Genomic DNA, 14,083 nt, shown 5'->3' with positions numbered 1-14,083 from the left:
AAAGCATATTAAAATTAATACATTTTTCACATTGCTAAGAATTTAAAAGGTTAAATTTTATTTGTAAAAAAAATTAATATCATTTACCACTTGAATGGTATAAAAAGTAACAGTTTTTGAATATAAGGTCTTTATATTCTTTGTAAGTACTTAAAAATTCTAAAACTTAAAATTGAAATAAATTTTGGAAAAATAGAAGGGGTCTGCTTAATTAATTTGTCTGTATAATTTATTACTGATACCTGCGCTTAAATAATATAGATCATAATCGATAGTAGATCCTCTTGGCAGGAAGGGGAATAAGAGGAAATATTAACAATATTTTGTCTACGTCTTTAGAAAAGTAATACCATTAGAAACAAAGTTTTTTTTTTTTTTAATTAAATCCTTTATATTTTATTAATAATTTTTAAATTATTAAAATAATTACAAGAATTTAAAAAAATGTAAAATGTATTAATGTCTTGTCTTTATTATTATTGTACATATTTTAAAACTTCAGGCGTCAATCAACTGGCTTCAATGTTTTGAAACTTTTAATAATTTCTGTCATGCTAGTTTCTGTTTTATGAATATAGTAAAAACTCAAAAGGTTAACTAAACGTTCTAGCAACTTAGAACTTTTAAGTTAAGTTTTTATTATGCTTAATTTCAAAAACGATCTTTCGCATGAACATTTCGTCATAAAAACGACCATGAATTATTTTAAAGCTTTTAATATATTACTTAATATAACTTCTCAGCATATTATATTACATACATGATTAACCATCCATCCGCCTTTTACAACTCACCGTATTACTTTCTGAAAAGTCTGTTGATTGCTTAAATAGACGAATTTTAGTTACCAAATTGACAGTATCAAATAACGTAACCTTTTTGGCGCGAATAACCTTCTCAACATTTATTAACTTTATCACAGGCCGTAATTAAACATTCAAAATAATGCTTTGTTGAGTGACCTATATGGTATCTTACTGATAATTATTATCTACCAATTAGTTATATAGATAAAACGGTAACGATTTTAACTATGTTAAAATTCCTAATCAGACTTTTGACACATTTTTGAGATATGTAGAACTCGTAAAATTTGTTGATATTATAATTTATAGGGGAACACGGATAAGAATAAATTCACGGAGAGGTAGTTGCATAGTCTGCCCCAACCCACATTCGTAATACCATTGACTATAAAATTGACTATACATATCTATATTCTATAATCAATGGAAGATACCACCATAAAATATATATAACAAAATCATATAGGATATTATTGTTTATTACCGAAATTCTGAGATATTATTCATAGTGTGCATTAATTACGACCTACCTAAGTCGATTTTACATTCCGGCAACGGTATTACTTAGTAGTTCGGAGGTACTAGATACGATATGGGCTGTAATATCGATGAGAAGAATAAAATATAGGTAAAATAATACTTTTTGTTAAAAAACGACCGGCAACTCAACGTTTTAACGACATCTGCGATATAGTTATACAACTAAACTTATTATGTATTTCAATGCTAGAGAGCGCTATCATTTTGAAATATTATCATTTATCAGTATTCTAATCGTACCGAATTTAATATGATGGTATGGTATTACATTTTAAAGATATCTACTTACAGATGCTGTTATTACATCATTCTTATTGTTCGCATAAGTATAATTTCGGAAGTGCAAAGGGATGCACTTACACCCTTTAGTATTTTAGTGGGAGTGAAAAAGTATTATTTTGCATACTCAGACATCCTGAAATTAGTATAATAATATATTTGTTATAACCCCGCCACTCAGGTTTGTTATCTCTGCCATTAATTTTAACAAATACTTATAAATATAAAATAATAAGTATATTTAACGATATAATATAAATTAAAAATGTTTAGGTTTTTTTTTAATTGTATAATATAAGTGATAATAATACAAATAATATCCATAAAATAATCAGTTTATATAATGATATTTTATTGAAAAATATAAAAAAAAAATATTTAGGTTTTCCATGGTTCCCAAAATTCTATATCTTTTAAAATTGGTTCTTATTATTATTTATATAAAAAAAAAAAAGTTTTAATCACAACATAAAGTCTGCCCCATGAATTTAAAAAAAAAATGTTTATTTATTCCTTTATGTTTTATGTTACCTCATTTGCCAAATACCATATTCTCTCAACATTTTGAGTATGGGCTCCTAAGTTAGGGTCAACGAAACTGTATCTATAATTAACTTGATTATGTTGAAATCCATATTGTTGAAAATTTATATACGCTTTTCAGCTGTCAAAATAAATTATAGAATCATATCTAATATATTGGATATGTATCAATGTTATTTCGGGCGATTTGACACACTAACTACAAAACATCCCTTAGTTTCACGGCATATAGGACAAAACATCCATTATCGAGGTAATATACGCCCTGTATTACATTCCTAGCGAAAAGACTCATCTATTTCAACTAATACATTTGGACCACCTACTTGATTGTTGTTGCTCTAATGCGCCAAACACAAACTTCTTGAAAGTAGTTGTTCCAATGACTACCATATTTTTTCCAATACCCAATTCACGTTTGTGTCCAAAAGTATATAATATATACAATACTATTTATCGATAATCTCAAACCGTTCAGCCAATTATTAACGCTATTACCTTTCTCTTTACGACAAGCTATTCCTTTACATTGTTACTCGATCCTCTTTAAAAACATTTCGTGGCCAGTTTCGTGCATGTTTGTCATTTGTTTATAATATTTTTGAGCTGTAGACATTGAATTTCAGTATTTATATAAGGCATTTAATAAGTCTTTTAAATGTATTTCAATAATAACATATGAAATAATAACGAATAATACTTGAATAACGACGAGAAAAAAGTACTATGATGTTTAATCAGTATATTGGTTTGATTATTAGTTTTTAAGAAACCTATATGATATGATTAAAACACCTATGGTAGGTACTTACAAGTTAATGGTACATTTTTTCCGTCGAATTATTAGATTATTTATACGACGTATTTGTGATTATGCGGGGTTATAACAAACCTGCAATTATAAAAAAAAAAACGGGAAATTTTATGCTTAACCAGTTTTTGACAAAATTCCTTTTTTTATTTTGTTATAATTTAAAAATAAATAACCACAGATCTTGAAATTTTCATTAAGTATTTAAATTAGTATTATGTATTAAATAATTTACTATTCATGGTATAATCAAAATATTTTAACTCAACAAGTTATTTATTGACAAATCAAAACTGCTAATTATTTTATTTTTTAGAAATGATGATTTAAAAATTATAAATTGTAAAAATGCTTAAAATTTGAACAAAAGATTCTTTAAAACTTTTGAGACATAATAAATAAATTTGGTTAATTTCAAAGTCCTATTTCGTACCACTAAATATTGTATTACTTCCGTAGTTCCTCGAAAATCAGTTCAGATACATACGAATTTTTGAATATAACTAATAAATATAGATAACTCGCACCTGAATTCCTATTCTGTCATTGGTATAACACTTTAATTTGATTTTAAAATTAATTTTGTCATTCATTTCCGCATGGGTAGTAGCTTTTATTGCGACACTTCTATGTTTAACATAATTCTTGAAAATTTAAAGACTCGTCTGGAAGTAATCGCTTTTTAATATGTTGATCCTTAATCTTCAGTTCATCTGATCTATTAAAGATAAATCTATGTTTACAAGCTCTGACATTTTTTCAATGACACAAAAAAACGTATCTATTACACGGTTTGTTTTATACTCGTACATACCTAACATTGTAGATTAAAGACACTAATTGAAAATAAATCAAAAATTTTTAAAATAAATTATTTTAAAATATTATCTTATTAAAAAGGGAAAAATTTAATATTTTTAATAAAATATAAAACAAAAAAAAATAATAAAAATAAACCACGGCAAAGTATTAAGCAATAACGTGTTTTTCGATTAATAGTTGACCAATTATTATTATTGCTTTTGTTACAATTATTTTGACTTTTTATAGAGAATTAAGAACATATAATTATTTTTATCAGTTCAATAGAAAAAAAATACGTGTTACAAAATTGTGACGAATTAAGCTTGGAAACGGTAAAATGCCTATATGTTATGATATCGTTTTAAATTCGAAAGAGATCGCTGGCTAATAACAAAAATTAAATTACAATGACAACAACCAATAAAAACGTTACGAACGAACGATAACTAGATTACCTATTTATTTCAGTTAGTAGAATAGTTAGTTGAATTATAGTTACAGTTTACAGGTATATCTACTTTTTTAAGAAAAATGAAGAATTTGAGCAAATTTTTTAAAGATGTTGTTGGTTGTCGCACGGAGAGCACCAGAAAAATGCTGTAAAAGAACAGAAATCGACCGATAAAATTTGTCGAGTATGAAGAAAAATCGTGCCAAACGGATGATTTAAAGTATTTCAACAGTAGCGTCGGCGACTGCGTCCGCGATTGCATCCGCATCGGTGTCCGCGGTGACAGAGTGACAGAAAACAAAGAGAAGGTATGTCAGACCGAAGAAGTAAGCGGAAATGGCAGCGGCGGCAGTGGCCCGCGCCCGAGACGTTGCAGTGTTATACAGCGACGACCACCACGTGATTGTCGTCGGCCACGGAGTGGTCGGACGCTATATTATGCAACACTCCATAACAAACCGGAAGACGTGTGCCGGTTGTGTTCAGAGGACGCTCAGTACTCGCAAGTGAACGCGGACGGCTCGCGAACTGTGGTCACGGGCCGGCCACGGTTACGCGAGCTTTTCGCCGTTGTGGGTATACGAGCGGCGACGTCGGATACGGCCACGGTGACGGCAAACCTGTGGCCGTTCAATCTATTTATACCGTTCGGTGTGCGTCCGGCCAGTTTCTGATGACGGCGACCAGGGCCGGCGAGAACTTTTGTGGGCTGATGAATTCCGGGCCGCTTTACTTACAGTTATTTCATATTTGTCTAAGATATACATATAACACTTTAATACAGTAGTTATATTTAATATTTAAGTTTGATGAATTATGAATAAAAAAAAAAAAAAAACATAATATTTGGTTTATATAACATAATCCTTATTAATATTGAAGAAAATAACGATAATCTCAGAATGCGATGTATATTATGTGAATGCGTCATTACAACTATACTGTCTAATAGGTACGTAAAAATTTGTTTAGACATATTGTTATGTGGTACATTGTGATTTTATTATTTAACAAGCAGTCAGTCGTTATCGATAAAAAAAAACAATTGACAAACAATATGACAACGCTCTTGACCATATTATTATTTATTAATAGCAGTAATAGCACACACTATATAAAAACCGATTAGACGATTACACAGTTCGAACTTGCATTGGATGCGCGTACCTATGTTTTGTTATCTTTGTGCGCACTGTTTCGTACAGTGTTGCGTATGTCGTATGTGTAAAATATAGTAGCTACATTAGTTGTTTAATTTTGAGCGATCGGACGCGAATGTTTACGACTTAACTAGTAATTCTAAATTATAATATAACATATAATTTGTATAAAAATAATTTTTCTACTCAAAAAATTAGTAAAACTGACCGCCCGAGCCTAAAAAATACGCCTCGGACAACGGGTCCCCCTGGAGGCTCGGGCCCCGGGGTTCTGGCCCCACCTGCCCCACCCTCTCAACGGCCCTGATGGCGACCACCGGACGGTGTGTTCAATCTTTGGTGACCGAATGTGATGACGGTGGTCGCGTCTGTCGTGCAGCTTGCAGGCGTCACGGTACGGTCGCTTCCGCTATATTTTTGTTTGACTATACAGATAACAGTGCCACAGAAATATTTAATCAGAGAAAGTGTGACATTCGAAAATAATTATTTTTTATTTATTGGAAAATACAGTGAGATATGTAAGGTATAAAAATATTTACTAGGCTTAAAATTTACAATTTTCTAACATCACCACAAAACGGGTTATAAGCTATAATTTGATGATGTAAAATTAAAAACAATAAGCTGCAGTATATTATGTTCTGGAATAACTGTATCTGTTTCAAACTCTATTCGTTGGTCTGCGGTGGACGATTTAACGTTGTCATTCTGACGCGACGAGTCGACAACGACGAACAACGACGATTGGAACATATAGTTTTGAAAAACGTGTTTTGACAATAATGGCTTGCAATAATACTGATAATAATACTAATCGCATTACTCGTAATACGATTTTTGAAAGTCTTTATAAGCTTTATATAGTAAACTAGTGGTATTATTTTTAAAATCGGCTAGAAAGTCGTTATGTCATATTATAATATTATAATATACACTTCATAATTTAAGTGTGCTTTAATACCATGATTTTTTAGTTGGCAGTGATCGAACCGCCCAGTGTTGGCTGTTAAATTATTATTTACTTATTTTTTTTTTTTGATCTGTTTGTAATCCAAACAAAATAAATCTACGGTTTTCAAGCAAGCTGCTATACTTTATCGTCCACGAATCCGATGTATTTCTAGGAAGTACTGGATATTCACAAAGATCCCAAATTCTGAACGCACACTACACCGTTGTTTTACCAGAATCCATTACTTTTGTCAGTATTAACTTTTCTTTATTGCTAACACTGATAATAGGCATCTTCCATTGGCGATACGGAAAGTACAGCGACGCAAAAATCAAAAGCTACGAAGGAGCTAACCGCATTCGTAGGATCGTCGATGGGATTATGTCTCACGGGCGGGTCCCGTCGAATGGCCAAGGCCGCCAAAAAGGCCGGATCGGCTGAGCGCATCGTTCGGCAGTAGCAGCGAGAACAGCTCAAGAAGCTGGAGCGAGCGCGGCCCGAGTATGCGAGGACAAGGAGTGTCAGACGGAAGATCTGAACGGCGGCGGGCCCGAGGTCGACAGCGATCGCGACACCGTTGTCGGCCACGAATCCGTCAGGCAGTACTACACGACGCGGTGCTGTATAACGCGCCGGTACACATCGCGTAGCGGTTCCACACCGGGAAGGGCCTCAGTACAGTCGAGTAAACGAGGACGGTTCGCAGACCGTGGTCAGGGGCCGGCCACAGTTGCGCGGGAGCTGTTCGCGAGCCACAGCGACGGCGGCATACTTCAATGATTAAGATAAATATGAATATAATAATATGTGATATATTATGTATATATATATATATTAGTATTTCAATGCACTCTGAGGATTTTATTTTTAATTCCAACGCCTTTATATTTATTACATTTTATAAATTACAAAAATAATAAATAACTTTAACGCAATGAATTGTCATAAGAATAAAATAAAAAAATTACGGTAATATAACTTAAATGTAGTAGTCATTAATTTTTTTTCTGAATAATACTTTTAACTCCGAACAAACTACGTGCAAATGTACTTGCGAACAAATGGATTTTTGCCGTCCGGATTATCGCGTTCATCGGGTTTTTTGGGGTCTGAACTATCGAGACCGATACTGCATATTATTTTCGAATTCTATACGTATAGGAATAAAAATGAAATACGTCTATCTTCCACGAAGATTATTAACTTCTGTTCAGCATATCAGTTATCACAATTTCCGTATATTTACATATTATTTTTACTGTATTTACAATGGTATGGCATTATTGTCATACGCAGACAGTCGATGCCATGTTATCTATGTCTTAGTGGTTGAAAATCTTCATAAATTCGTTTTACAAGTAAGATTATCATGGAAAGTATTAAAAAAAAACTATGCCAATAATGACTAATAGCACTGGTATTATAGATTGAACGGCAAATTAATAACTTTTCATGATATTATCTTAAGAATTAAGATAGTGTGGCATTGAATAATGTGAATAAAACAATGTATAATCTTGTCTAAACTCAAATATTTAAACACAAATAAATAAATGAAAAAAACCACAAATTTCATTAGAAAACATTTTACGTGATTTAAAAAAAAAATAAATATTAATTGCTACGTTTTAAAAAACCATGAAATTTTTAAATACCATTATTCAAAGTTTTCAGTACAAAAAAAATATTTGCCAGCAGTAGTTATAACTTATATGCATAATTCATTTTTTAAAACAGTATACATTTAAAAGCATATCTATCAGTTATTTTAAATAAAGTTTTATTGATACAGTTTTAAGTTTCACAATTATGCTAAAAGGTAAAAAGTTAACGATTTGAATTTTAAAATACAATTTAATCTCAAAGAATAATTTAAGTGTAGTTGTGTTCAACAGTCTTCTTATGCATATTATATTTATGCTTATATAATAAATTCAAAAATGTTCTACCAAAAATCAATGAATTAATACGTTAGTTATTTCAAGTATAAATGATAAGAATCAAGAGAAAGGAAGATAATTATCACTTTTTCTTGATCAAGACTGACAGTAGTGTTATTAAAAATGTAAGTAATATAGATTTAAAACGTTTAATCAGGGTCATGATAAGGTGAATATATTATTTTACGAACATAACATAAAACTATAAAAGTATAAAAAAAAAATATAATATATTTATTAATAGATCCTGACGTTAGGACTTGTCAGACAAGGCGTTCACATAACAACGATTGTGACAATTAAAAATGTCAAATCATATAATATATATATAAAATCGCGTGGTACTGCGCTTATCGTTCGGGTCCGCTATTATTTTATATTTATATCATTAATAATAATGTTTATAAAGATTCATTATAAAAGACTTTGTCTGGGTGGTTTAGGCCACCACAACAAGATTATTCAAAATAATTTATATATATAGTTTTTTTGTTAATATATAATAGAACAAAAAAAAATTGAAATATCTTGAACTTTTTCGAGCTATTTATAGACAACTGAATTTTTGTTTCTTTTTTTATAAATAACGATAAAAAATGTATAAATGGATAAAAATGCACGAAAATATAATGCAAAGTTCATAAGGAGTAGTTCATTTCTTAATTAGCAAATATCAAAATTATATAGTCACAATATTTTTTTTTAAAGCATTTAAATTTAAAATTTTGATAAAATTCATGAAAATCTCAAAAAATATTAATTATTTTGCAATTAGAAATATATAAAAAAATTTGTTTATACTTAATATTTTAAAAACTAATGAAGTGTTACTTATAAATCCTTATTAAAAAAAAATTCTATCATAAAGTCAATTTAATTTTTTATAACTTACAACTGATATTACCCGTATAATAACTATTACTTCCCAAGCGGTTTTTATTTTTTATTGTATTTCAAAAACGAAAAACCATAGAATAATGAATAATGATGTTAATTATTTTATTATAGATAAAAAACATTATTCTTATAGCTGAGTTATAGGGGCTTAAACTTTTATTACGTCTATTATCCTTAATCATTATTTTTTAATATTTAATTATAAATTTTATTTAGATTTTAAAAATGTCGAAAATGTAAAATATTTTTGATTTTTAATTCTATAAATATTTTTATAATACTTATACTAACACTACGTCATGCGATAGAGCTTTTTTTTTTTTGTTTACATTAACTCAAAATACATTCAACTCTCGATAACTTCAAGGGGAAAAAAAAAATTCGACTTACTAAAAATTTCGAGTTATCAAAAACTTTTAAAAAGTATGTTAATTTTAAATTATTTTACATAAAAGTAATACATACTATACATATAATACACTATACATTATTATTAATACATTCCTACTTACATATTATCATTTTTAAAGAATTGGTGTAAAGTTAATTGTTTCTGTTTATTTAAAACATTGTTCTCAATTTTATTTTCTAAAATAAATCTTCCATACCTTCATTACCTTTAATATATTTGCGTAATGTTTCTAAGCAAGTGTCGCTTCTTTATTTGTAATGGTGGATTGTATTTGTTGGTCTTCAATTTCTTCTTCGTTATCTTCGTCCAGTATATCGGAGATAACATCGTTCTCAGTCCATGTATGTATCAGTATGTAGTTGACTATAATGGTCGGGTTTTACAAAAAATAGTCGCCTCGATAAACTATTTTTAGTACTAAATTTGGATAAGAAAATTTGAGATATCGAAAACTTGTCAAATTAATTTTCGAGTTAACATTAAGTGTTATTGTTATTTGAAGGGGAATTTTAATTATTCGAGATATCGAAAATTTCGAGTTACCAAGGTTCCAGTTACCGAGAGTCGGCTGTATATTTAAAAAACGCTTATATTCAATAACACTTTCCTGCAAAACAAAAAAAAATGTATTTATTTCACAAATAAGATCATATTTGAGCTTTATTCTGCTTTGTCAGTTCATGGTCTTCAATAGAGTTTAATTTTTTTAATAAGTTATTGTTAAATTTTAGTTTTTTAATGAATATAATTTTATTATTATTAATCGGTATACAGTAGATATGTGAGTGAAATGATAAAATTCTTTAAGGAGAGTCATTTATATTTTTACATAAAAAGTTTATCATTAATTATCAAAATTACTTCTGTGATATTATTCTTACGTATCCGACATTTTGGTAATCTGGGACATTTAGGTAACAATCTGAATAATTATTAATAATCATGTTTAGTATAGATAACCATGACTAGAAGTAACTTTTGGTATTCTGTGTCATATGATGAGTTTACTACAAGCAGGATATAAAACTAAATTTCTTTTATAAATATGACGTGTCTGTAAATGTGATAAGAATTTAGTTTATATAGAGGCTATTGATTAAACCATGTCTTTCCTGGCAGGGTCATATTAGCCATTAAGCACTATAGGCACTGTGCCTAAGGCCTATAAAAATGTGTGATTATGATTTTTTTATATTTATTATTATTATTATTATTATTATTATTATTATTATTGTAAGTTAATTTACACGTTAGCACAACAAGTAAATTATTATATATTATAAAAATGTACAGGCAAAAATAAAGATATTAGTTACCGTATATTTACATTAAATGTTAAAAGATAATTTTCAGTTTTAAAAAGAGTTAAAAATTGGGAGCGATCGACAGTTGGGCAAAATAAATTGTCTTAATTATTGGTACTTGCAATTGAAAACAAATTGCTCCAAGAAATCAATAACGAAGAACTAATTAAATCATTTTTAAACGAAAAATGTCACAAAAAAATTAATAACTATAAAATTTTATTTAGTAAATAATTTTTTTTTTTTTTTTTATCACAGTTATACAATCTTTTATTTTATGTTTATACTTGAATACAAGTACCTAATAAAGAAATATGCAACATAATATAAAAGAAGTTTTTTTAAGATTTTTAACAATTTAATTTTATATATTTAGGAATAAATTGGATTGTTTTTATGATTTGTTAAAATTGTTATTATATAAAAATTTAGATTTGATTTTTATGTTAAAAACACTTTTGTTATAAAAAGCTTAACAATGAAATTCAACACTTCCTCTCTTAAAGATAAGTTTTCTTAACCATCTGTGCCTAGAATCTATGATAATGTTAATCCGTGCTTGTTTCCTAGATATTATAAGTAGTATAAGCCACAATACGATGGACTAGTAAGTCTATATGTAAATCCATAATGGTCCCACATACAGGTGAATTATTCTAAAAAATAAATAGAATGAACTGTAATAGGTTCTTTGATATTTTGGACAGAATTTTTAATTCCAGTGTTATAAAGATGGTATTTGATTAAAAATATTTGAGGATATTGGTATTTAAATAAATTTTCAAGTATTAAATACAATTTACCGATAAGTTTTTCAGTACATTTCCAATATTATTTTAATATATTCAATATTGGAGTATTCAATACTTTTTTCAAATACATTATTCCAATTTTCAGTTTAAAATATTTGAAATTGTATAGTATAGATAATGTTTGATTATCATCAAAATATCATTTTTTACATGATATTCCATTGTTCTCTGCTAGAAACTATAACTATAATGTCTGATACAAATTATAAACAAATAATATTATGTTATTGAAATGTATCAGACGTTTATATAATACAATATTGACCCGTTCACTTCAAATAGCAGTGAACAAAGAAAACACTTAGTACTTGATTTATTTTTCAATAATATTAATTTGAACAAAAAATTGTAAATAATTATAAATAATATAAATCATTTTCCTTTTATTTCGTTTACAAGATTATATATTTAAGCTAAAAGTAAGCTAATAACTATTATCGTTATAATCTTAATAGTTAAAAAATATAAATACAATGATACATAATAATTTCTATTTTTTATCTTTAATAGTAAAATGTGTTAAGTTTAATAATTATTTTAAATTAGAAAAATATAGTTTAATAATAGTTAGTTAACTAATAGTATAAGGTAAGTATAACTTCAAACAAGTTTTCAGTCATAACCATATAGGCGTGCGCACGGAGCGATCATTATAGTTTGGTGAAAAATGAGGAACGAATAGGTACATGATATTAACACATTATACAGGTCAAATATACATATTTGTTTATTTAAATATATATTTGCAATGTCCCACACGGAAATTTTGTATTATTTTCTGTTTACTCCACTTGAGTTGCGTGTTTGTCATCACTATTATACCTTATTTACTATTATTAAGTTTAATGTTGTCCATATTAAAAATATAATATACTATAATGTATTAATAATATTAAAATATTATCATTACGATTCTCTGTTATTTCGTAGACAATAATATCTAACGTAGTTGGTTAATAAAAGTGATTAGGATACAATAAAAATTATAATTATATTTATTATATTATTATAACATTTTGCTTACGAGTATTTTTCCTGCCGATATGAGTTGAAAAGTGTATCTATGTATTCACAATATTATGTGTTTAATGTTTATGTGAAAATGTTGATGTGCAGACATAAGCGTGCGTCCGGAGCTAGCCGGTCAAGCCCTAGCTCGATTTTTAGGGGCATAATAAAATTCCGACCAGATACTAATACTAACAATGAGTTAATACATTTGTGGCTAGTTTATATGAAAGCAAATAATTACATTAAATCATTTAATGGATTTTTCACTGTACTGAAATTATACAGTGTAATACCATATACCGCAGTAACAAGTTGTTCCTGTAAACGAGTATTTTCTAAATTAAAAATAGTAAAAATAGTAAAATACAATAATTAAGGAATACAATAAATCTAGACAGATTTAATAGCTTATTATTAATGTTTATTGAACCAACACTAACATCTATGACTATTATTAATATTGACATGGTCATTGACGAATTCAAAAGTATGGGAAATATAAGAAAATTCATTTATAATTATTTAATTAAAATTATTACATAATTAAGTTTATATGGTATAATATTATGTGTAACAATTTTTTGTTTATTAAACCAAATTTTTAATTTTAAGTATTGTGTTTTTTTTTTATGCATGATTGTATTTATAACATTTTATTTTTTACTTCAAAAATATATATCTAGAAATTAGCACATTAAGGTTGTGTGCACATACAACTTGATTTTATTTACGCTGTTTTTAATTTACAATTATAATTTACAGTAATGTGTTAATAGAAAAAAAAATAGGGGCACTGTCCGAGTATTGGGACATTAATTGTTTCAGACTCGACCGGCAATTGAAGTCTTGAAGTCTGCGCACGCCTATGGTCATAACAATCATAACACTCATAATTATTACTATATTAATGACTATTCGTTAATACTGCAGTACACCTAAACACTAAAAATTACCAATTGAATCAATAATAATTTTAAACAAACTTTATTTGTACATTTTTTAGGTTTATGTATTATTTAAGAATTTAAAATCCTAATTTAAGGTTATAATAATGATTTTATATTAATATGATGTTTAGTGTGTGTCTGCCATCAAAATTAAAAATAAAATAGAAATGCTTTTATCTTCTACTTTTAAAGTAATATATTTCATAAATATAGGTTTTGTGTCAAATAATTACTTTGGTCAAACGTAAAAGTAAAGAATTTTCATTATTATACTTTTCAACATAGTTGGGATAAACAAAAACAAAATTACGGAAAAAACAGGAATGCAAAACAGTTTTTGACAAAATCAATTTTGTTTTTTCATTGCAACGGTAATACAAAGATAAAAGTAACCATAAAAACTTAGTTAAT

This window comes from Melanaphis sacchari, unplaced genomic scaffold (genome assembly GCF_002803265.2).
Source record: "Melanaphis sacchari strain LSU unplaced genomic scaffold, SCAv2.0 Contig0_pilon_pilon, whole genome shotgun sequence".
Taxonomy (NCBI): domain Eukaryota; kingdom Metazoa; phylum Arthropoda; class Insecta; order Hemiptera; family Aphididae; genus Melanaphis; species Melanaphis sacchari.
This window is presented reverse-complemented; position numbering follows the sequence as displayed.